The sequence below is a fragment of the Lepidochelys olivacea genome (assembly GCF_965140295.1).
Source record: "Lepidochelys olivacea isolate rLepOli2 genome assembly, chromosome: 3".
Lineage (NCBI taxonomy): Eukaryota > Metazoa > Chordata > Testudines > Cheloniidae > Lepidochelys > Lepidochelys olivacea.
The window spans coordinates 61,342,322-61,369,259 of NC_140413.1; the positions used below are offsets into that span (position 1 = coordinate 61,342,322).

The following is a 26,938-nucleotide window of genomic DNA, read 5'->3' on the forward strand; positions in this document are numbered from 1 at the left end:
AAGTGGAGTGCCCCAAGGGTCGGTCCTGGGGCCGATTTTGTTCAATATCTTCATAAATGGTCTGGAGAATGGTGTGGATTGCACCCTCAGTAAGTTTGCAGATGACACTAAACTGGGAGGAGAGGTAGATACGCTGGAGGGTAGGGGTAGGATACAGAGGGACCTAGACAAATTGGAGGATTGGGCCAAAAGAAATGTGATGAGGTTCAAGAAGGACAAGTGCAGAGTCCTGCACTTAGGACGGAAGAATCCAATGCACCGCTACAGACTAGGGACCGAATGGCTCGGCAGCAGTTCTGCAGAAAAGGACCTAGGGGTTATAGTGGACGAGAAGCTGGATATGAGTCAACAGTGTGCCCTTGTTGCCAAGAAGGCCAATGGCATTTTGGGATGTATAAGTAGGGGCATTGCCAGCAGATGGAGGGACGTGATCATTCCCTTCTATTAGACACTGGTGAGGCCTCATCTGGAGTACTGTGTCCAGTTTTGGGCCGCACACTACAAGAAGGATGTGGAAAAATTGGAAAGAGTCCAGCAGAGGGCAACAAAAATGATTAGGGGACTGGAACACATGACTTATGAGGAGAGGCTGAGGGAACTGGGGATGTTTAGTCTACGAAAGAGAAGAATGAGGGGGGATTTGATAGCTGCTTTCAACTACCTGAAAGGGGGTTCCAAAGAGGAGGGCTCTAGACTGTTCTCAGTGGTAGCAGATGACAGAACAAGGAGTAATGGTCTCAAGTTGCAGTGGGGGAGATTTAGGTTGGATATTAGGAAAAACTTTTTCACTAGGAGGGTGGTGAAACACTGGAATGCGTTACCTAAGGAGGTGGTGGAATCTCCTTCCTCAAAAGTTTTTAAGGTCAGGCTTGACAAAGCCCTGGCTGGGATGATTTAATTGGGGATCGGTCCTGCTGTGAGCAGGGGGTTGGACTAGATGACCTCCTGAGGTCCCTTCCAACCCTGATATTCTATGATTCTATGATAAAGAAGAGCTTGGTGTAGCTTGAAAGCTTGTCTCTCTCACCAACAAAGATTGGCTCAATAAAAGATATTACCTCACCTACCTTTTCTCTCTAATATCCTGGGACTGACATGGCTACAACAACACATTCTTCAAATTTAACACTTCTATACTTTTAAGTTATTGGAGGGACATAACAAAAGCTAAAAGACTTAATAAAAAATGAATAGAAAAACCATAGTACTGCAGGTACTAACAGAATAATACTTTCAACGTTATGGCCATACTGTGTCACCCTCCACACTGCTTAGTTTGTTGTTCTGTAGTTGAGAGAAAAGACTCTTACTTGGAACTATTTTAAAAATTCCAAAGATGCAAACAGCTCACCTGTTCTTGGCAAACATAGGTACAAAGTTTGATTGCAGTTTAGCTTACTACTGAATAATTTAGACACACAATAGTTGCTGATGGAGAGTTCAGGTAAGGGCCAAATTCTGCCCTGTGTAGTACTGTTGAAGTCAGTTGGATTCCAGGGGTGCAAATTAGGGCATATTTTTATCTCCTTTGGGAGGAAGGTGTGCTTTTGATAAATGCAAAGGTTGTGATACTTGTGTAGATGAGTGATATGTGAATTCCAAATCCCAGGATTCACCCCTTTCCCAGCTCTTTCTGCAGACTTGTTCTCCTGAATCTAAACTTTAATTTTTAAAAAGTTGTTTCTAGCCTTCATGTTTGTGAAGAGAGACACCTTAAAAACATGAACCAAGTGAAAACCAATCCAGCATTGTCTTCCTGAGTCTAGAGAGTCTGAAATGATAGTTCGAAGTCATGCAGACTCTTCCTTTCATCAGTTGGGGTGTTGACTCTGAACCTTTAGGATGATATTGTAAATATTCACTCTTAACTATTGTAGTGCTGATCATTTTAGCAGAAACATTCAGCAAATGTGCTTCCCTCACAATTGCCACCTTAGGTACCAAAAGTCCCAGCTGTCCCATATCCAGCTGCCTACTCATCAAGTTTCTTCCCTGGCAGCTTCTACAAGGAAGTTGTGTGTCATCAATACAAAAATTCCGTGGTATACTGGAATCTGAAAATGTGGACACAGCATGAAAAAAATTAAATTTAAAAAGAAAAATAAGTAACACTGGGATTGCGATTGTTCTTTTTATATTGAGGTAGTGCTCAGTGAGTCCCCATCACTAGGTGCTGTTCAAACACAGAGGAAGACATGCTTTCTTTCAGTCTAATTTGAGCGAAGACATAGTAAAGAAGTATGCCAAACACAAGAGGAAAAGGGTAGATGGGTGGGACAGATATTAAGGGGAACACCAATAAGATCATGTGCCTACATAAGCAAGCTAAGTATGTGACATGTTGGTTCTGAATCTTTTTTTTAATTTAAATGTATATATGGGGGTAGCAGTGGGTGAGGTTGAATGGCAGAATGGAGGAGTTAAAAGCAGGAGGAGGAAGGAACTGGGGAATGATGGAGGGAGAGAAGGGGACATGAGCCGAGGAAGGTGGGAAGGTTAAGATTGGTAGGAGGAGGAAGGCTAGCAGCAGAGGCACAGTGGAGGAGGAGTGCAGACCAAACAGCCAGTCAGCAGTTAGAAAAGAGTTCAACTAGAGTTCAGTTTACACAATGTATTCCACCGACATCATTGGTCCGTTGGTGCTGAAGGTGACTCTCCCTGCCCTGCTCATGCTGAAGCTGCTCCGGGATGTTTGTTGCTGGGGAGCAGCTGTGTCTGTCATGGACAAGATGGTTGGCATACCAGAGACATTATGAGGCTGATAACCCAAGGAGAGGCTGTTCTGTCCAAATCTGTGGTGGGCACACAGAGTGATTTGTATTATTCATTTTCATATTTCATTATAAAACCTTTAAGTTCATTTAAAATGAAGCTGATGCAGAATTTCCAGACTGCCACACTAGTGTACCACAGAAAATAGGGACTTTACCATAGAATATAGGTCCAGCGTGCTGCAGAATATATAGGACCTGGTGGATGGTAATACTGCTCTGCTCATATGTGATCTTTTGTTTTGAGTGCAGTGTGAGTGGCAGTTTCTCAGCTTGTGTCAGTTTTATGGCTACCCCGGAATCAATCAGCAACTCCATGCTTGTAGCTGCTAATTGCACAGTTGTTTGGCGGCTATCAGTGCTGCCAGCTTGATGGATTGTGTACACAAAAGTTTCTTCCTCCACCTCATGTGATGCATCTTGATCAGACTCAGTCACTATCTACACAGTCACCCTTTTAGAAATGGTGGTTACTGTTTGATTTTTGTCTTGTATGAAGTTCCGAAGTCTGTTGATTTGTAATGATATGGGACGAGACCTATGTGAATTACTGATTTTTTATTTTTTTTAATGCACGGGCTGGACAGAAAAATTAAAACAAACAGTTTTCATGGTCAACCCAAAACATTTTTTTTCAAAATTTTCATGAACAAAAAAAATTCTACACAAATTCATGAAATGTTTTTGTCAACCTGTATCTGCATTTTCAGTGGAAAAAAAGTTTAGCCCAAACAAATTTGCCCTGCTCTGCATGGACTGTCACTTGACTGACTTCATCCTCATGATCTTTTTTTTTTTCCTCACAAAAGCCACAGGTATTTTTCCTTTTCATAGAGAGCCCCCTTACTTTTAAAGCTATGGTTAGCCACCCATATAGTCAGGATTTTGTCTTTCTAGTAATATTCTCTTTGTTACCCATTTGGAGCTTGTTCAGTTCACCCTTTATTTCTGGGGGCTGGTCTACAGTGCACCAAAGTGCGGACTATGGAGGTGTGAATTGCAGAGTGCATGGAAGTGTTGCACTGTAAGTGCCTCGTGTGGATGCACAAACTAAAAGGTACCTAGTTCATGTCAACATAGTTGTGTTTGAAAGAGGACTATGTTAGCACAAACTAGGTACATTTTAGTTCAAGCCAGCTCTTCATGGGACAGTTACAGGACAACACTGTGATATGCTCTGCAATTCAAACCTCCATAGTCCACACTGAGGCTCAGAGTAGACGTACCCTAGGTGATATAGCTCCATATTCAGTCCTCTGCCAGGTTACAAGAGTTCCATATGAGTGATATCCGTCCCTAGATATTGTCTTCATAATTTCATGGATTTTCAGAAAGCTAATCCTCTTTCATTTCATCATCTTGCTCATAAAATTTCAATATTTTGGCTGTGTCCTCCTATAATGTACATACTCATTCACTGATTAGCATTGTGTGGTTTTGTAGATATAAAGGATTATCTGGTTTGTGATAAAACTCCAGGCATGTTAATCTATACCTGATAATTTTGATTCTGTGCAACTAGCCCAGTATCACCTGTGACTGTTTATAGCAGGGCCACTGACATTAGGTTTGTTCTAAAACAATAGCGCAAACTGTTGTTGCGGAAGTTGTTTTGTTTTTTGATCTGTCCAGAGTGATTCAGTCATATATCACATTTCTTTGAATATACATTTCAAAAACACTGACACAGAGACACTTCACTCATTGTCTTTATTGTGGCATTACCATTTGTTAATTTCTATGCCTTACTTATATGATGTTAACTAGCAGCTCTATCATAAAAGAAATTGTTGCTCCTTTCTTCTGACTCATTGAGTAGAACCCTTTGAATATGCCTATGTGTGGATTAAGGTACTACTCATCAGGAATAAAGGTGGGAGAATTAGATCCTAATTGGGCCAGCTATTACTGGCCAAATTTACCAAACTATGATATCCCAGTTCTCGAACCTGGAGAGTTCCCAAACAGCCACCGCATCCAGCACCCAGTGTCTACTGAAACCTGATGGGCCGAGAAGTTAGTAGGACTAGAGCCGCAGCCAAGGCACCACTCATGGAAGCCCTGATTGGAGGATTGCCCAGTCTCCACTGATTGGTCCAACCACGTTATTTAAGACTGAAGGAGGCACAGGAAGTTGTCTGAGCAACAAGGTGATTTTCTGTTTTGAATGCTTTGGACCCTGCTTGTGCCCACTCTGCTTCTGACTCCTGCCTTCTGCCTTACCCCTGCCTTTGCTCCTGTTCCCACTGTGTTCTTGCTCCGTGCTTGATCCTTGCCTCTCCCCCAGTTCTTGCCCTTCCCTCACTTCCACCATCAGTTATCAGTCTTGGCTCTGACCTCGACTTGCCCATTGGCTCTGGCATTTGGTTCTCACCGTAGCTCTGGCCTTCATCTTTGATTCCTGACTCTGACTTGACCTCTGGCTCTGGTAATTGACAGTTGACTCTGGTACCATCCCTTGGCTTTGTTCCCCAGCCTGGCTGCCTGGTCCACCCACTAGACCTGACTCCTGCTCTGACTACTAGGCCAGTCTATAACACAAACTTGGGTACCTTAATCCATATTTAGGCACTTAATTACTGTAAAAGTGCCCTATTTTTCACAGGCACTGCACATCACTACCATTCTCTTCTTAGTAAATTGCAGATGTTCAGCACCCCTGAAAATTGGGATCCCATAGTATTAGATGCCTAAATATGGATTTAGGTATTGAAATTTAGGCACTCACATTTGAAAATATTGGCTCTTAGTTATACTTGCACTTTAGTCTCATAGGAACAGGCTTGGTCTTATTTCACCTAATATCTTGGCCCCAAAACAGGCACTGCAGGTTACATGGCAGCTCCAGGACCAGAGGAACTCTCAATGGTGATAGTATAATTCCTTGTGTTTTTCATAAACATGATACCACCCTCAACCCAGTAGCTTAGTGCTTCTGTAGTGAAGTCTGTATGAGAGACATTCTTCTGTTGGGTGCTAGCTCTGGGTGTCAACCTGTGTTTCCCACAGCAGAGTGGTTTGATGTGGACACAAGTAAAATGAGGACAGACACATACATGGAATGAAGCAGCAGGCCACAATTTTTATTAAACTTAAACACAGGGGAGGGGCACTACCTGCCCATCACCCACATTTTCCTATATCAGGCATTTAATCAGTTCCAGTGCAGGGGTTACAGGACTCCTTACCATATAACCCATAACATGGGGTAGGCTCTCTTCAGCCTCCCCCCACAAGCCTACTCCCTAGCCTCTCTCTGAGTTCTAGCACCCTCTCCTCCATGAGAAGGATAGAGGGTGCAGCACGGTGGAGATCTCAGCCAGTGAGGGCCACAAGGTCTGACCTCCATTCATGAAGGCTACAAGGTCTCACCCTATCACATGTGCCCAAGGCCCATGACCAAAATTCCAGGTCTTTTATCTCCTGGAATCATTCATTCTGTTCTCTGAACCTCAATAGAAACGAACTGCAACTTGCAACGAATGAACAATTCCACTCCGGTACCTCAGTTAGCTCCTAAGTGCATTACTTAACCTACTGTGGCTTGAAAGTGCTGCAAGAAGGACAAAAAACTCCCTGGTCCTCTGCAGTTGGCTCACGGGGGAAAAAAATCCTTCCTAACTCCCTAAACAGGAAATCATTTAGATCTGTACCATCTGTCAGCTCGGGTTCCAATTCCTAGTCGGGGAGGGTGAGGTGGGCTGCTGAAACAGCTAAAAGAGACTCCACATGGCCCCCCGGATGGATTAAATCCTGGGAGTTGGGAAATGCTGGCCAATCAGTTTCCCTCTGGCCAATGGGGGCAAAAGAGTTTCAGTGGGGGAGAAGCTACCTATTGGCCCTTGTCAAGTGTCTCCCTCTCTTGCTGCTGGGGTTCTCCCCCCTTGCACCACCAGCCCCAACAAGTTCCCCAACCCGTTGATGCGGGTAGGTGGCATCTATCAAAGCTTTCACCTTCTCCTTTGAATGATTTCCACTTGCATTTAAATTTTCCAAGTCACTCCTTCAGTCCTTCACCGCACTGACAGAGTGCAGAAGCTTGTCTCACATTGTATCCTGTTTGTTAGCAGGATTCTCTTTAAGTCCTGGCATAAACAGGAAGGATAGTGATTGATGATTGATTATACCAGCCCTTGATTTTTCTGGTGCATTAAAATTAATCTTCCTATTATTTGCAAGTGTGAACCCAGACTATGATACCACAACTATTGACCTGTGCTGAAGAGCAGCATGATGAATCATAAAGTACCTGATAATGGACTGTCTCCAAGTAAGTTTCTTTTTTTCTTAAGGAAATAAGGCAATATTCATTATAGGGGAAAGAATAAACTATAATTCCAACCATGTAAAAATATTCAGAGCATTCAGAGCAAAGGATGGCCCATTTTCTGTGTGAACATTTTTTTTTCTTTCTTTCTTTCGATTGGTACACTCATTCAATAAATGATTACTGGATTCATTCTCAATGCTCCTTAACTTCATTCAGAAGCTATTTAGTCACTAAGTAATTTTCCAGATTTGTCTAACAGACTTTTATATGTCAGGTGTGCAGTGTAAACACTGGCTCTTTGAGGAAGGAAAAAGAAAAACAGGAAAATCTCTGTCACAGACTTCACTCCTAAACCCTTGTCTAGTCAGCACTTTAACTGTTGCCCAATGTTACACCACAGTGGTGCAACATTTCTCAGATTATCTTGAGAAAGTCTTGGGTACTAGGGATAGATTTCAAAGACTGTCCTGTTTGTGCTGGCTAATGAGAAGTTAAAGATCTGCCCATACTAAGGGTATTTTGGTAACTCCTTCAAGAGGCCTACTCCATGTTTGTGTGAGATTTTAAGACAATGGATCACGCATGGTCTGGTATTGTTTTCTGCCTCCTTTTGTCTCTTTTACTTTCCCTCTAATTAGGGAGGTACAGTAGAGTCAGATGGCTGCTCTCTTCCAGACTTTCCCAATTAGTAGACTTTCCTGGCTGAAAACTGGAATTTCCACTAGAAAATTTTGATTTATTATTTTTTTTCGTAATTAGAATAAAAAGCCAAAATTTCCTGTAGAATACAAATTCTTAAATATTTAAATTTGGAATGATCAAAATTTTTTGTTTAAATTTTGAAAAGGTAAAAACATTATGTTTTAATAGTGTTGATTCATTGTAGCTTTTATATTATATTAAAATATAGGATGTGTTTTATATCTTAAATATTATATAAATATAATTGTGTAATTTTACTGTATTATAGAAGTTGTGACGGGGCAAGGCCAGATGGCTATAGAAAAGTAGTGGGAGATAGATATATTAGCTCCAGGCCAAACAAATCCCTGGTACCAGGTTAAGTGAAATGGAAGCTGCTCCAGGTCAATTAAGACACCTGGGGCCAATTAAGAACTTTCCAGAAGGTAGGGAGAATGCTAGGTTGATTGGGACACCTGAAGCCAATCGGGGGCTGGGTTAAACTAGTTAAAAGCCTCCCAGTCAGTCAGGTGGGGGTGCATGTCAGGAGCTGTGAGAGGAAGTTGTGCTGTTGGAGAGGCTGAGTAGTACACACCATATCAGGCACAAGGAAGGAGGCCCTGAGGTAAGGGTGAAGTGGAGCTTGAGGAAGTGAAGGCTGCTGTGGGGGAAGTAGCCCAGGGAATTGTACATGTCATGTTTCTAAAAGGTCAGCTACCATAGCTGATACTATTAGGGTCCCTGGGCTGGAGCCCGGAGTAGAGGGTGGGCCCGGGCTCCCCCCACACCTTTGCCCCCTGATTAATCACTGAGACTGGGAGACAACCGAGACTGTGGAAGGAAGGATAACTTCTCCTCACCTCCCTCGCTGGCTTATGATGAAAATGGCTTAGTAGACTGTGACCCTTGTCTCTAGGGAAAGAAGGGTTACGCGGAGGGTCACAGTAAGCCTCTGAGGCTAGCGAAATCCGCCAGGAAACGCAGGACCCACGGAGACAAGGACAGAGCTTTGTCACAAAGTCTAAACAAAATTAATCAAAGTGATAAAGTCAAAGTAAAGCCTTTATCTTGCTGAAATGAAACATTTAGTCATTATTAAAATCAAACAAGAAAGTTGGGGAAAAAAATCAACTTTCTCCCATCAAAAATGTAATCAAATTCACATGTTCCCATGATACATTTTGATTTTGACTAAACTTCATTTTTTGACAGAAAACTGTTTTGTCAAAAAAAAATTCAACCAGTTTTACTGATTAGTTAGTTTAGCATCTGCCCCATTTTCACCAAATACAATAGGAAAATTGTCATTTAATTGCAATTTGGGGCTTTTCATTCCCTCTGGGAGCTAAGTTTCCCCTCTATTTGTGGACTGTAAACCTAATCTTTCCATATTAAATTTGTGTTTTGAGATAATGAAAGGTCCTGTTATCCCTTCATTTAAGTTTACATGGCTCATCCCAAATCTTTACTCAGCCCAGACCACTTAGGAGCAAAAAAAAAGCTTCCAATTTCACATGGAGTTTCCAATCTCTTAGATCCAGATTCTGACCCCCTGGCACATTTGAGTAGTATCATAGAGATCACCTTAAGTAGTCTAATTGTCATCAAAACAAGATATACCAGACAAACAAAATTGCAGTTAAAATAGCAGGAGAAAAACAGAAAATTCAGAACTTTCGCAATCACATTATTTATGCAACATCTGGGTGTTTTAATAAATTACTGTCTTTGATTTTTCTTCATTTTCAATTCCTGCTGATGAAAAAAAATTCTTAATAAAGTTATTTACATTCTGCCTCTTTAATCTTTCTTGGATCCAAAGCGCTATTTAAGAAGAAGAAGAAAAAAACCCTTTCCTCCTGCAGCTTTGCTCAATCAGCTTTTACCTTTTTAATTGATGAAACTTTTCATGTTGTGCAGTTCAGATTTCAACATAGCAAGGGTCTCTGTTTTCTTAATCCTCTTTGCTTCTTTCTCAGGGTCCTTAGAGTGGAAAAAAAGTCTTAATATCACTTTTTAGTTAAAATAGATAGGAGCATTTCCTCTCCACTTCTAGCTGCAGGAAAAAGGTTTTCCCCTGGGTATTCTGACTCTCTTAATTATGCTCCAAAATTTGAGTCAGGTTTTTGCTGCTCAAACTAATTTTGCTTTCCAATAATTAGAGATAGCATGGTATCCAAGAAAGTGTTTGAAAATTGTTCTTGTGGTGTGTAGTCAAGAATGCATAACTGCTGCTGCCTAGTGAGGAAAAATGACAAATGCTCAGAATAGAAGATGAGAGAAGCTTAGCAGGAGCAAGATAAAGAGAGGGAACTGCTTTCTCACTCTAGGACTGACTGATCTGCTTCATTTGCAAATATCATGGAACTGCCAGCCATGCCTAGTAGCTATGTGCAGTAAGTGTAGATGTAGTATGTGGCATTTAGTGAAGATGAATTTGCAATAGCAGAGGTTCTCAGTCAAAATTCAGAGTTATTGAAAGATTTTTTTCTCTCTAATCTGACGTTTATGATCAGTAAAAGATGTTGATAATGTAATGGTGGATCTTCAGAGCTCCCTTCTTCAAAGTCCACCCTCCTTTTCTCAGCTCATCATCCATGTGAGAGGGTGCCTCATCTTTCAGTGTTCTCTGAGGTCTTCTGCAGCTCATCCCAATGATCTCACCTGAAGGGGACCCAGTGGAGCCAGCCAATGACCAATGAGTTTCCTGTCAGGGTCGAGAGGTAGTACAGGGAGTCACTACTAGCTGAAACTCATTAGGTGTAGGTGAGCCCATTTAGGCTCAGCACCCTGAAGAAAGGAATGCTGTTCTGAAGGTGTGCACTGCCCAGGAAAAGGAGATGTGGGAAAACGTACCCGCTCCCCAGGGTGGTTTGTACTCTTTGAATGTATTTCTTATAAAATTGCATGGAAGCTGGAGACTTTTGTCAAATTATAGTCAATTTTGGTTAACCAGAACTCCTGCCACAAAACCCTATCTGGACAGGGTGAGTTTGTGTTCCAGGTCAGTCTTATGAGTCAGAGATCACATGTATGAGGTGTTCCATGCTCTGAAAGAGACTTGTCTGGATGGAAGCAAGGAATGGCTAAGCCCTATTCTGTACTTGAGAACACTGGCTCTGGGGAGACTGCATGTAGTAGCTGCTGCTTGTGAGCACATTTGTTTAGCACAACTTGCATCTGCCTGATTTACTATTCTATAGGCAGAATCTTTCCAGCAACAGCTGTCCAGATAGTGTGTCTTGATGACCCCCTCCAAGCACTTCCCCAATATAACAGTGGTTTTAGATCACTTTAATTTTAATAACTATCAGGCCCTCCCAATTCCATCCTCCTTAGGCACAATCCAGCTATTCAGATCTGATTTAGAAAAAAAATCTTTAATACAGTAAACCACATTCTGCTCTCAATTATCCAATTAATTCCATTAAATCTATTTTGATCTTATTTCTGTCAACAGTTCTAACATATTCTGTACCAGGTCAAACCAGCAAGGTAAACTGCAAAACTCAGATTCCTGACCGATAAAATATGCATTGGCTGATCAGCACAGGTCAAAGGTTACAACAGAACTCAGCAGTAGGGAACGATGCAAACAAGGCATTAAGCATTAGGAAGTTACTTTCATTACTAACTAGAGTAAATGTAATTTATGCAATTTGTAACACTTTTATTCCAATTGACAGTTTTCTAATCTGGGTCTGAAGACTGAGATGGGGATGGGAAGTGCTAAGCCAGAAGCCAGTGCAAAGAAACTTTATTTTAAAATATTTGGGAACTTAAAATAGAAATGTGAGGAGTGGGGAGAGGTTGGATACTGAGTTGGAATAAGGTAAAAATGTTAAGAATTTGTTTCACTTGACTCTCTTAGAATGATAAACTGAATGAATAATGACTTGAATTTGAATAGCACCTTTAATTTAGAAGGAACACAACGCTCTTCACAAATGTATCTAAGTCTGTTTTCAGGGAAAACACCATTGACTACTAAAATGCCATCTCTTCTGTAATATTATGCAATTGTTTAGGTCAGGAGATTGAAGGACTAACACCCTGAACCTGATTTGTTTATTGGTTGTGACAAGATTATCATCCACAAATCTGGACTCCCTAAACTCATGCAGACTTCCATTGACTTCAGTGGAACTCTGCACAGGCTCAGAGGTCTGCACGAGGGAGATTGTGGATGCAAGATCAAAGCCTAATACTGTATCCACCTGAAACAGCACAGGAAATTTAGGACCAATTTTACACTATCTGTCTGGTCGGGCTGCTGTATCTGCATGGAGCCCCGTTGATTTCATGAAGTTCAATGAGGGTGCAGTAGTCCACCTAAGCACCTCATGTTGCAAGAATGGGGCTTTAGATCAGCAGAATATAATTTCCCAAATTCACCTTTTGATGAGGAAATTGGGGTGAACACCCCTACTTTTGTAAAAATGTACCATGGAAACTTCAGCTACCACAGATGTTCCTGAACTTGGTTTCTCCTATCTTACAGATGATGTATCCAGTAGCATCGAAGGGCATTGGTTCTGTAGAACACCAGAAAGAAGACTGAGAACTTTCTAACTAATCATTGCCACTTCTACTGCACCTAGCTTCTCCAATATGGACTACCATCCAACTACTGACCAGGTCTGAACCTGATTTGTTTATTGGTTGTGACAAGATTACAGCCTAAGGTAACATAGCTAAAATAAATAGTTTAAAAGTGTTTATATCAAAACAATATCATTCCTGCAGTGCATATATGAATTAATAATTTTTTCTTATTTGAAATCTTAGCTACTTAGTACTTTAGAGAACTGTAGTTTTCCAAAGCCACAGTTTAAGATGGTGTTATTTGCCTTTGAGTAGATAATGATTTGGCTGTTTCAGCAGATGGCTTTTCTTTATTTTTAGACAATTCTCTTTGTAGTTCTGTTTGGGAGGGGAAGGGGATAATTTTCCCCCTAGAAGTGTGTCATTTCAAATTATTGCTCCTTTTACAAATTGTGAGAAGGAACTTGAAAGGACTTAGGAAGATTCACTGAAAACATTTTTTTCCTTCTTCTGGCCTTCTTCAGTGTCTAGACAACACTGAAATTATTGTTTTAAATACATTTTTTCTCCTTGCTCCAGTCATGAAGGGGGGAAACACATTTATTCCTAAAATGAAATTGCTTTTAGGTAGCTAATCGCTCTCCCACAACCAATCTTCAGCTGAGAGAGACAGACAGTTTTGGAGATCTCTCTAAGGTAAACAGTCCCAATCTCTTCTCTCTTAGAAGATGAGTTTGTTCATGCTCTTAATCTTTCTCATTGCCCATGTCTGAACCCCTTCTAATTCTACTATATCTTTTTTGAGATAGGATGAAGTGAATATGGTATTCCAGGCAAGGAGGACTGATTTTATAAATATGGCATCATATTTTCCATAGTATTCCCCCATCCCATTACTTGTGCATCCTAACATTGTGTGTGTTTGTCACAGCTGCTGCACATTGGGCAGAGGTCTTGATTGAGCAATCCACTATGGTGCCAAGATCTTTTTTTCTGACTTGATACACTTAATTTAGAATCTTGCGTTGCAAAGGTTCAAATTATTCCCTCCACACTCAACCTGTGGAACTCTTTGCCAGAGGATGTAGTGAAGGCCAAGACTATAACAGGATTCAAAAAAGAGCTATAAGTTCATTGAGAATAGGTCCATCAATGGCTATTAGCCAGGATGGGCAGGATGCAAAACCATGCTCTGAAGTGTCCCTACCCTCTGTTTGCCAGAAGCTGGAAATGTGCGATAGATCACTTGATTACCTGTTCTGTTCATTCCCTCTGAAGCACCTGGCATTGGACACTATCAGAAGACAGGATACTGGGCTAGATGGACCATTGGTCTGATCCAGTGTGGCCATTTTTATGTCCAATGTGAAAAAATTTTAAAATTGGAAGCACTGAATTTCATCTGCCTTCATTTTGCTCATTCAGCTAGTTTGGTAAGGTCCCTGTGTAGTTCCTCATAGAGTTCCTCACACTTTGAGCTGGAGCTGTAAGTTCCAGCTCAAAGAGACATACTTGTGCTAGCTCTGATTGAACTAGTGCACTAAAAATAGAGTATAGCTGCAGCAGCGGGAAGAGCTAGCTGCCCAAGTATGTAGGCATCCAAGGTACTAGGCTACATTCTATTTTTAGCCCCCCAGCTTGATCAGATATAACACAGGTATGTCCCCTCAATCTGGAATTTACACCTTCAGGAACAGACATACCCATAGCCTTCTCTAGTCTTGGCTGTCCTCAATAATTGTGGTGATCTGTAAATTTTGCCATCTCACTGCTTTTCCCAATAATTGATTAAACAATATTCTTCCCTGTCCAGATCTTTGTGTCACTTCAATCTTCACCTTTTGCCATGATTTAAATTGACCATTTATTCCTATTCTTTGTTTTCTGTCTTTCTGCCAGTTCTATTCCATCACAGTAAATTGCCTCTCACCCCATGACTACTTAGTTTCTTTAGCAGTCTCTTTTGGGAAACTTTGTCAAAGATGATTTGAAAGTCTAAATAAATTATATCAACGAGTTCCCCTTTCCCTGAGATACGTTTTATTTGTTTTGTTGACACTTTTAAAGAATTCTGATAGGTTGGTGACACACTATCTTCCTTTACAAAAGTCTTGCTTGTTAAACTCTCTAATATCATGATCTTCTAGACACTGTATAATTTTGTTTTTAATTATCACTTTCACCAATTCACCAGTTCTGATTCTAGAGATAAGAATTATTCTAAAGAAAAGAATGATATTCAGAGGGTATTAAAATGTGTTTGGAAAAGAATAAAGTTTTTTTTTTAAAAAAAAACAAGTCAATCTTCTTGTTTTTGGGGCAACAAATAATTTTCATATATTGCAGAATTTTATTGCATTTATATGGTGAACTTTTTCTCTGTGAATAACTCAAGCAACCAAAGTAACTGGAGTCTGGTGGCCTCCATCTCAGAAAATTACAAGGCAGTTATGTGTAGTTCAGTGTCACTAGCACTATTACTTACATGTGTAGAATTCTCCTGACATCCCATTTGGTGGAAAGGTACTTTGGTTAATAGTGAAGTGACCCCTGATGCTGAGCTGTAGGTCTCTATTTTTATTACACTCTCTGCGTATTAAAGTTTGTTAAAGGATTCTAGAAAATCAAGGGTGTCGGAGCCTTTCCAAAAGTGGGGGGAGGGCCCAGAGGCTCCTGCCCCCTGAGGCCCCACCCCAGCCTCCAAGGCCCTGACCCATCTCTTTCCCCCAAAGCCCTGCCCCTGGCCAAGCCAGAAGCCAGAGCTGGGGCAGGGAGTCTGCCCTCCCCATCTGTGGGGGTCCCTAATAGCAGCCCCCTGCCTGTGTCCCTGACCCCGGGCCCTCCATCCAGGGCAGGGGGAGGGACCTGCTCCCCATATCTGCCTGCACAGCTCTCCCCGACCAGGCTCCAGCAATGGTGGGGGAGCTTGGAGCTGCAGCCTGGCCATAATAAGATGCACGTAAGGCTGGGCAGCTGTGGGGAGCCAAGGCAGACCCTCCATCTGCTGCAGTGCAGGGGGCTCAAGGAGAGCAGCCCCCGGCCTATGTCCCCACCCCGCGCCCAGGGTAGAAGGAGGGGTCTGCGGTTCCTCATAGCTTACCATGGCCAGGTTGCAGCTCTGAGGGCCGCTCCCCCACTCACCCCAGCCACAGCTGGGTCAGGGAGAGCTGCATGGGCAGCTGTGGGGAGCCAGTGCAGAGTTAAGGACTCTCCACCTCCATCTGCGCTGGGGGATGGGACTTGGGGGAAAGAGGAGGGAAAGGGGGTGGGGTCCTCCCGGGCAAAAAGTGGATGGGCCTTGGCCCCTCCAGTTCTGGCGCCACTGTAGAAAACAGTTATAAAACCATGCATTATTGTGCTGGTGCTAAAAGACTTCCATATATTTATTTCTTTAGACAAACTATTTCATCAATCAACATAACTGTTGGTTTACTGAGCCTTGAAGGCCAATTTGGTTGAAATGTCAAATGACTAATGGAATGGTGTATCTGATGAAATAAATATATGCAAGACTTTTAAAATAACAAACAAAAATTCACTAGATCCCATATTTCCCTCCATCTCCTATTCCATAATGTTTGCCATTAAAATCTTTACCATTTTCTCTTTGTAAGTAGATAGTAACTGTGATATTCACAGTATTCCCTAAGTTAATTGGGCTAAACCCTTAGTCCTGCTATGTATTTTTCCAGAGGTTCTCTGCTCCCCTTTTCTCCACCTAACACTCCTCTTCCTGTTTGCAAATATCACAACCTCCACATATTACTAAGAACTCTGCCATTGACTCATTCCCTGGGTTTGTCCAAGAAATAATTCTCCATACCTCTTTTTCCCTTTCTCTTGAATGGGACTGGTAATACTTGCGCAAGATCTGTAAAGCTCTTTGACATCCTTAAATGGACCATAAGAACAGCCTTACCTGATCAGACCAGTGGTCCACCGAGCCCAGTATCCGGTCTTCTGACAGTGCCCAGTGACATATGCCTCAAAGGGAATGAACAAAACAAGGCAATTTCAAGTGATCCATCCAGTCCCAGCTTCTGGCATTTGAAGGTTCAGAGACAGCGAGAGCATGACGTTGTGTCCCTGACCATCTTGACTAATTCCCATTGATGGATCTATCCTCCAAAAACATATCATATCTTTTTTTTAACCCATTTATACTTTTGGACTTCACAACATCCTCTGGCAATGAGTTCCAAAGGTGGACTGTACATTGTGTGATTAAGTATTTCCTTTGGTTTGTTTTACACCTGCTACCTATTAATTTCATTGGGTGGCCATTAGTTCTTGAGTTATTTCCTATTCTTGTGAATTTCCCACTCACTTTCTCCACACCATTCATAATTTTATAGACTGCCGTCATATCCCCCTGTAGTTGTCTCTTTTCTAAAATGAACAGCACCAGTCTTTTTATCTCTCCTCATATGGAAGCTATTCTGAACAATGCTGTTCATTGTGAGTAGTCATTGTCATCATCATTATGGTCATCCTCGCATTATGGACAGAGAGAAGCAAAGATGCTTGTCTTACAGCTGCTTTATCCTAAACTTACCTTTTACCATTGCAGCTAGGTTACATAACACTCTTTTACCAGGCTTTCTAAGGATCCACAGTGAGGCATTATGCATTTATTCCCTGTGTAATTTCTGTGTAATTTCACAGCTGTACCTTGAAACAAAATATGCATTTATTTTATCCAATCTGAATTCAATCAAGCTGCTGCACGTTGGGACATACTGCCTGTTATCTTTACTGAACATTGCATTATTTGTCTTTTATTTGTACGGAAAAATGGGAATTAATTGTTGAGTACTGGCCTGATAGAGAGAAGATACTGGTTCAGAGAGAGCAATCCCCACACAAATTATTCTGGTGTTGCCTACAAGTAGGCTGGATACTGAAAGAGGCAAAGATGAATAGGGCAAGGATAGGTTAACATTTGACAGAAAACATAGACAACTATAAAGGGTTAAAAGCTATACTTACCTCTTTGAATGGCAAAGGCCCTGATCCTTCATACACTTATGCATATGTTTAAATTTACTCAAGTGAGGAGTCTCATAGACTTCAGTGGAACAACTCACATGAATAAAGTTAACATGTGTTTAGTGTATTGGTATAAATAACAACGCTTTATGATCCTCTTGATAGTCAAAGGATACCAACAATTTATGATCTAGGCAGCGCGAAGACTGAGTTAAAAATCACAAAAGGGTTAAAACCCCTAAAAGCTGTAGACAAAACGCACATCTACATATAAGATATAGCTCCCAAGTCCATACTCAGAAACTAATGGGATCCAGATGCATTTTGCTTTTGGCATTATCCAGAAATAGCCACCGATTAATCTTTTGGCTACATACTATGCTGCAGCTTAGTGTATATGATGAGTATTTTAAAATTCAATAGCATCTAGTTCCACCATGCATCACCTTTAAGCTATTTTTGATAACAGCAGAAACACAGTTCCGATGTGAATTTAAGGTAGAAAGCGTACAGTATATTTCCCACTTAACTTTGAACTTTCATTAATCTAAAGATTTTTTCACTGATGTTACTGATGGCCTCTTTGCATCAATTTTCGTGTATTCCCCTTTCTTCCTCATAAAAATAATGTTATGGGCATATAAATTTGAACAGAAATATTGTTTACATTTAATGTAATCATAAAATCATTTTTCAAGACTGTTTTAATGTAATTACTATATGTATTTGCTACAAAACTTTCAGCAAGTACAAGGATTTAATCTAAAATCAAACACACTGATGCCTCAAAATAATTCTTCTCAGTAACAGCTTTCATTCGTGCTTGATAGCATTATGGCAAACCCTTCTGATTTAAACAATACAAACCATGAGCTAAAATTCTAAGTTTCTTTATGCATTCTGTCCATATTAATGAATTTAATATGCAGGTTCTGTTTCAAGAAAACACAGTCTGAATAATCTGATTCTATATACCTTTTTTTTAAGAACATATTTTTGTGGGTAAAGATTTAATGTCAGACTCTTGAAGGAAGCCAAATTCCCATGGCAGCAGACCACAGGAGGAAAATCAATTAAAAGAATTACATTACTTTTAGCAACTTACTGCTACCACTCATAATGAAAATGGTAAATTATATTTTCAACATGGGTCACACATATCCAGTGACATCTTTAAATGCAGCAAGAGCTGCATCTAGTGTAATCTGCCCCCACATCAGCTACAGTTTTACCCAAAAGAAGGAAACTCAACTGCATGAGTTGCTTTCTGTATTTTCCTTGTTTTTTTTTAAAGAATCAGTTGAGCTGTGTACTGAGCTGATATCAGAGTGTGTCTTTTGACTTTTGATTCACTATTCATGTGAATATAAATAAATATGACTAATGCTTCTGAAAAGCTGAATATATTATAAGCTGTGCTTTCAGTTTGTTTTCTTCTACATTTCTTCCTTGTCTGTTTTATTTGTTATGTGTAGTGCTGCATCTATGTTTTATAGGAACAAGGTGCATGAGGTAATCTCTTATTGGATCAACTTCTGTTAGTGAGAAAGACGAGCCTTCAAGAAATTGGTCCAATCAAAGATATAACCTCACCCACTTTATATCTCTAATATCCTGGGACCACAGCTACAATAACTTTACTTTTTATGTCCTTTTTAAGGTTTATTTTCCTAACCACACAACCCTTCCTTTGACAGGTTTCAGAGTAACAGCCGTGTTAGTCTGTATTCGCAAAAAGAAAAGGAGGACTTGTGGCACTTTAGAGACTAACCAATTTATTTGAGCATAAGCTTTTGTGAGCTACAGCTCACTTCATTGGATGCATACTGTGGAAACTGCTGTAGCTCACGAAAGCTTATGCTCAAATAAATTGGTTAGTCTCTAAGGTGCCACAAGTACTCCTTTCCAACCCTTCCTTTGCAGGTCTTTCCACAAAATGGTGAAATGACCATTTCTTTAATGTCTTGTCATTTATATACTGTAAGCCTATTGATTAAAAAAGCCCTCTAGTAATGATACCACAGCCAACAAATATGGCCTCTGTTGATATCCAAGTATGTCTGTCCCCTCTTCCCCCTCAAAAGCTGGCAGAAGATTTGTCTGTTTATAGGGCAAGATTTTAATGAAGTGAAGACTGAATATATTACACACCTATTTTTATATATGCAAATATCATAATCATATGTGCAAATCTGCATGCAAAAAGGAGCCTAAATGCAGAATTCCTTATGTAATTGTGAGCCTGTTTGTTCATTGAAATACCATAATTTTCCATTCAAATGGAAATTTGTATGCACAAAAACTCCATTTTATCAAGCAATTATGATCACTATACAGCTAAATATATGCCCAGTTTGGGCCTCTGTCCTGCCATCACTAATGCACGTGCATAAATGTATACATATGAGTAGTCCCATTGAAGTAAGGTGTGACTACTACTTTGTGTAAAATTAAGCATGAGCCTACATGTTGGCAAGATCAGGTACATTTTCCATATTCTACTTTTAAAGAAATTACCCAAATAGCCCTACCACTCATAGTACAATGCATCCAGATCATTATTTGACTTGTGGATTACCACACCAAATAATGTTTCCTAATAACTTTCTTCTTCACTTTTTCCCTGCAATGTACTTTGTTAGTTTGTTCTACCCTTTTTGTTCTAGTTAATCTGGTTTTACATACTCTGGCGCTCTTCGCTCTATTGCCAGAGACTAGGCATATCTTGCCTAGTTTTTGGCATTTTCTGTCTTGTGATGTGCCACATCTTACATACTCCCCTGTTCTTTCTGAATGGCATCTCTACAAGTTTTGTTGCAGCACTGATTGCTTTCATGGCCTTTATATTCCTTCAGGAGAATATTTTTGTGTTTGTTTGCCTTTCATTCTTCTAACACTATTTACTTTTTTGTCTGCTCTGTCTTAAACTTCCATGTCTTGGGAAATTTCTTAAACTTGGAGCTATGGGAAAAATTCATCATATAAATTTAGCCTCTTTGTGCTCACAAAATATCCACAAACACAAACGTCTTTGATTTTGTCCTGTATTCATTTGACAAATTGTTCTGTAAATGTTTTTAACTCACAGGATTAATTGCAAATTTCCTATTTGAGTTGTGTTGCTTACTTGAGAGATTGGTCAGACAAGGCACATGGTTTTGTTTCTGTTCCCCAGTTAGGTGACCAACACTCATGCATGTGAATGTAAGCTTCAGTACCTATGAATATTCATGGTCTAGTGTTGACATTTTGTTTCTGTGAACATTTGTGCCGCTATGCACTAATATTTCGTGAAAAGTGAATGCAAGTGCCATGAACATGAGTGAAGGAAATTCAATTAAAATTAAATTGAATTTTCACATAATATTGTTCGTTTTATCCACTGAGTTTTGCATATTTCTTTGCGGCCTTTAAAGCTGAGTCCAGCTCTGAAATACATTTGTGGGGATTTTCATCATTTTTGAATTTTGTGGCCTGACATTAGGAATCTCTCTTTTATCATGTTCTAAGAACTGTCAAATGAGCCAATTGACACTAGCAACCTTACCAGTGTGACTCACTCATCTACAGTTTATCTTCTCCTGGCACCTTCATAGAAGCTTTTCCTGAAAAACAACATGACAAAACAAAACATTTCCAAATGCTCGATTATTTTTTTTTGGGGTCTGGTTTGTCTGCTTCAGTCCTCTCCTCATGTGAGTACCCACAGTTTGACTCAGCCTTCAACTTTTGACCAGCACAACTCAAACAGTGCTTTTTCCCTGCGCTTACCATTTGGAGCCTGCTGAGCCTGTTAATATTAGCTCCTTCCATCAAGCTCAGCTTTCTGTTACATCCCTTGATTCTAAATCCTTATCACTTTGTCAGTCTTCTTTCTTTTAGATGTCCTGCAGAGCAAGCATCCTGTGAGTAATCCTCTGTCACTGCTCTAGTGCTGCTTCCCTCATCCGATTCCTTGTCACTCTGGAAGACTTCCAATTGTATAGTATATATTGCTCTTCTACACTGTGAACGTGATGATGCCCTGGTACCAACACTATACAAAAGTTACCTAGTAGCTCTCCTGATTTTTAAATTCAGCTATCTTTATTTTATCTGTCTGTAGCTTTTAAAGACGGAAACCCAATCTCCTTGTTCAACCATTGGAACCATCTTTTAGGACTTGATCCTGTAAGCCTTTATGCAGTATACAACAGGTTGCCTGCATGCAAGTGGAGGTTAGTCCTGGGCACCAAAAAAGTTAGGCACTTGGTGTAATCTTCTACATTTAAAGAGCCGTAACCTTGGAAGCCTTTGTGCTCCAGGCCAAGTAAGCAGAGCCTACTCAAGGCTGCATATGAAGTTAAGCATTAGCCATCGTATTCTACACTTAAAAAAGATAATTCTCAAGAATACAGAGAAGAAAAGGTGATAGAGCTTAATTAGGATCCTCATTATTCCCATAAGATGCTTAGCTATGTATTGTTATGCTGGGGATTGGGTGAAACCCTTTTGAAGATAGTGGGCATAACTGTTGCCCTTCCTTTAGAATAAATGTAAAAAGCAATTAGGCTTCTTTATGGAATAGAAAGTTGAAACAATAGGCCATATGCAAGACTAGAGTCTTGAGCCGTGAGATTTTAATCCAAATTGAGGCGGGCTGGATATTGTTTAATGGAGCTCTGTGTTTGTGAGGGAGTGAAAAGTGGCAGAAACACCACAGTAGAAGACAGGGAAGGCAGATAGGAAGCCCCAGAGAAGCGTTTGTAGCATGACCCTGAGAAAACGCTAAGAGAGGGAACTTTTTGGACAGAGTGCTGACTGAAAGGGGTTTGGAGGTGTTAGCAAAGAAACCATTTCCCATTTCATTCCTCCTGTATTCAGGGAAACAGCACTTTGTACGCTGTTTGTAAATAAACAGGATTGCATCAGAGATACCTGACTCGATCATCACTCTTTCCCCCTAAAACCAAAACAACGCGCAGGCCCTGAATTTTGGTAACTGCTTGGGTCAAAGGGGATTACATGATTATTACAGCCTGGAATATAGTAGCTGTGCAATTCTTAATACTTTACACTGCTCCATCTTGTCTTGTGGAAATTGGGAATTTGTTGATCTGCGGGGCATGTGCCATGGCTCGTCTATTTTCCTGGTTGTTTAGGCAAGGTTGAGAAACAAGATAATTTCTTCAGGAGAGTTCTTCTTGTATTTGATTGCCTGGTTAGTTGATCAGGTAGTTATGTGGATTGGGGTTGTGATAATCTTAATTTGTATGGTTTATTTGTAAAGCGCGTTGAAGCACCTAGAGGTCTAGAATAGATACTTTTGGTATCAAAAGCAATAAAATAGTTTATATGAACATCATTTAGCCACTACTGACACCATTTCCTTTGATTTTCATTGATATTTCCTTTGATTTTTCCCTTATTAAGAAAGGGCCAGTTCTGCCTGGATGTAAATGAGCACAACAACATTGAGGTCAATGGAATTGTGTGAAGCTTGAATTTGGCGCAGAAAGCCTGATCTCTTGAGTTCGTTGTCTCAGAACTAAGTATTATGACAAACCATTGTTATGGAAATGGTCGCATTTCCCTTTCAGCTACACCAATGCAATCCCACTGAAGTCAACTGAGAGGAGAATTTAGCCTCTTATTGCCAAGGCAGCAATTTTTTCACTAAGCAATCTCAGTAAGTGTCTTCTGAACATCAGCTTGACTGAATTCTATTGGAGTACAATTACACGAATAAACTTTCTCTTTTAACATCTTTCTTTACAAAAAAATATTTTGGCTGGAGATTTGCAAAACAAACAAGTCTAGAACTGGCTTTAACTTACATCTGTACTTCTCCTAAAAGTGCAATTTCCTATCTTTGACTGAAAAATAACAGACTGGAACTGGCATAATTTAAGGTGCAAAACATTTCAGTGAGTGTGAAGTGCCCTCTAGGCATACTGTGTTTGATAGAGGCAGTGGTTCTCAAACTGATTTGATCGCACCTCCCTTCTTTGCATCTGTAGCATTCCCCCACGCCCCCAAGAATATATACGTATTGCCACCCTTACTTCTCTGCTGCTTCTGGCCACGGTGCTGAGTTCAGAGATGGCTGCCTGGCCAGCAGCTGCTGCTTTTGCTCTCCACTCTGCCTTCAGAACTTAATGGCCAGACACCTACTGATCTGTCAGGAGGAATCAGCTTTGCTAGTTATTCGTTGCTGTGATTAAAATGTGTGCAGTATGTTTTTCCCCCTAAAGCTTCTCACACACACCCAGAATATATTCCACACCCCCTAGTTTGAGAGCCTCTGGGTTAAGGTATTGTGCTGTTGTTGTATTCCAAGCCTTAAGACGGTAAGATCTTTGAAACAGATGTTTAGAAAATCTCATCTATAATATTACAGCAGGATACACAGTGACAGCACTATTTAAATGATAATAATTGTAGATGCTTACAGCGAGTTTCATCCAAATGCAATATCGTATAAACAAGAATTTAAGCCATAAAAATGGGAGTTTAAAATAAACTATAATACACCCTTTAAAACAGCACTGCTATTGTTGCTGCTCTATTGTAGTTAATAGGGTATTAGCATTGTCAGTTTTCCAACTTGGATAGATTTTTATGGGTTATAGGAATATGTATATGTCAGAATCTATAGCAGCTTTAAAAAGTTTTTATTGAAGATCATTTTAGGCAGGTCGTGTAATGAACTCAGCTGCCTGCTATTGGAAGAGGTCAGAACTGCTCAATTGTGTACTGCCAGTAGAGTTACTGCTAAACTAGTAGAGTTTCTTCTTTACCCCAAATGGTAAGATTGCGTGCTTTTGGAGGAAGAAAATCTGAGTTCAAAACCTGTTGCCACGAAGTTCCAAGTGTTCATGGCGTGAAGTTTAGTGACAACAATGAAATCTCAGAAAACAACAGATTCGTTATAGTAGATTGGAGATCTGGGCATTTGAGGTTACAAGGATATAACTGAGAGCGGAATTTGGCCTTTTATTTAGGAAATTCTCACTAAAAGAAATACTCTGTGCAGTTAAGATTCTTTTTTTTTGGGGGGGGGGGGAAATCATATTACAAAAACATGAAGTTCCTTTTAAGAAGTAATAAATAGGGCTGACTAGAAAAACTGCAACAAACCATTTTCCATTGGAAGATTCAGTTCTGTCAAAATTGTCAAAATTTGCAAAAGCATGGATTTTTCAGAAGATTCATGTTGGAGAAAATGAAAAAAGTCTGAATCAAAACATCTCATTCTGATACTTCCAGAACTAAACATTTTGATTTTTCCCTTTGAAGTAACTTTTTGGTTTGTTTGAATTTAGTATTTTATTATATATCATCAGGCAAAAAGGTAAAAAGTAAAACAGAATGATTCACCTTTGTCAGAACAAAACAATCTGAAATTATTTTTTTTTCTGACATGTTCATTCACAGAGAATTTCAGAATCTGTGGGTTCTGTTCTAAATCGAAATAAAACAAATTTTGAAATCTCAAATTCCTCCACAAAATGGATTTTTTTCATTTTCCACACAACTCTAGTCCCAATACGGGACACTGTAATAAAGGACTACCCATATATACTGGGAATGTTCATATCTGCTTTCCTGATTAAAGCCACCAACTGAAATCATGAATATTTCATCAATATCTATAAAATGGAGGCCAATCTAACAGTATTGGTGGGTGACATCATTACTGGGTGACATCATTACTGGGTCAGGACCTCTGGATATAGAACCCAGGTTTGCAGAGCTTGGGACCCCTGACATTGCCACCAGAAGGGTAGGTAGAACCACACCCAGGGAATACTGTGGAGATTGGGTACTACAGGAAGTACCGCCCAAAGGGTTCAAAGTGACAGTACCCTCTGATTGGTCAAGTACATTATTTAACCTTGGAGGGTACCCCAGGAAGTTGTCTGGGCGATCACACAGACTTCTGGCTTGCTATGACTCCTCACAATGTCTTGTCTTCTGATTGCCAGTCTCCACCCACGACCTGATTTTGACCCTGACTTTTGCTTATTGAACCAGGCTCTAGCAATTCCTCTGACATCTGCTCACAGACTGCCGTCGTGTGGCTGTCCTTGATGTGTGGACACAAACCCAGCAGTGAGCACTAGGCCAGGTGACCTACCCCCCAGTCCCATACATATTAGTTCAATGTTTCATTTTATTTCTCTTACGTGCACCATGCAACATGTAATTTTATAATATGAGGTTTAGATGCACGTATTTTATGAGCTTTATATGTTGTGCTCCTATAATTATTATTTTGCACAAAATTTAGAAAAAGGCACTTAAAAAAGAAAAAAAAGGAAAATTTGGGAAATAGACTATTCCCTAGTATAGATAAAAAAAAATAAATGACAGGGACTGTAGGAATTGTTAACATGTTCCTGGTGACTTTTTTCCATTACCTTATTGCATTAGAAGAGAATATTTTCTCATTTTATGCTTGTTTTGTTTTTCTTTCAGTAGACACAGTCCTACCCATTAAAGTACCGTGGAAGCTCAAAGCTGGAACAGAGTTGCCTTCATCTCACTCAGTGAAAATGCTTTTGATGTATTTCGGTCTTTATTTGCCTTTAAAATGTCAAGCAAAGCTGTTGCTGCTGTCACTGTGCTTGTCCTTCGCCTCTTTGTTGACCAGCCTGTTCTAACATCCCTCTCTTGTACCTGATGTACATTTTGACCTATATTATCAAAACATAGTATGTGAGCTGCATGCATAAAATGTTTCAGATGCTTCATTGTTGCTCATTGAAATTGGAAGCATGTGAAGGACCAATGTCTGAAAAGTGGGTATAACAGATCTGTAAGTTATACTCCAACATATGAAATATGTGCCTGGTAACTCAGAAGGAGGAAATGGGATCTTGTGTTACACCTATTATAGCAATGACTAAAATGTGTAGGTATGGCTCTGCTATTATTATTTGTTTACCATAGCACCTAGAAGGCCTAGTCATGGGCTAGGATCCAATTGTGCTCAGTGCTGTACAAAACAGAGGACAAAAAACAGTCCCTGTCCAAAGTGCTTACAAACAAAGTATAAGTCAAGCGACAGCACGTGGACACAGACAGATGGGGGAGTGAAGGGAAACAATGAGACTATATTGGTTAGCAGTAATCTTAGCACCCAAGCAGCCTAACCCTTGACCAGTTTTTTTTTTTGTAGGCATCATGGCAAAGAAAGTTTTGAGGAGGATTTTGAACGAAGAAAGAGATTTGGAAGAAAATATATTAAACTGGCAATGAAAATGAAGAAAAACTGAGAAGTGAAAAAAAAGCCCTAAAGCTGTAATAGTTAAAGTTTGTTTATTTAATTTCAGATATTTTTGTTAACATATTTTATGTGGTTTTTTTTAAATATCAGTGTTTGGTGTTGTATGCAGGGTAGTTGTACCTGTGTTGGTCCCAGGATATTAGAGAAACAAGGTGATGAGGTAATGTCTTTTACTGGACCAAAAGCTTATCTCTCCACCAACAGAAGTTGGTTCAATAAAAGATATCTCATTCACCTTGTCTCTCTAGTGTTTGCCGGACAGCCCCACAGCGCAGGAGCGGGAGAGACTGAGGGGAGCTCGCCCCAGCACACCCAAGGCAGCCCCCAGCCATGACACCAGCCGGCCCTGCCCAGCTTCTGGGGCAGAGGAGGCTGCTGCTGCCAAGGGCCTGGCTCCCCGGCCCTATGTGG

General features: G+C 40.3%; 1 long non-coding RNA gene across 1 annotated transcript in view; it reads left to right on the forward strand.

Annotated features, from left to right (window-relative positions):
• LOC311517483 overlaps nucleotides 1–26,481 on the forward strand; it is a 48,031-nt gene extending 21,550 nt beyond the window's left edge. Inside the window, exons 2-3 of the long non-coding RNA XR_014710712.1 lie at nucleotides 12,224–12,407; nucleotides 26,420–26,481. This is a non-coding gene — a long non-coding RNA (uncharacterized lncRNA). The remainder of the gene's footprint in view (nucleotides 1–12,223; nucleotides 12,408–26,419) is intronic.
• The last annotated feature ends 457 nt before the right edge of the window (nucleotides 26,482–26,938 follow it).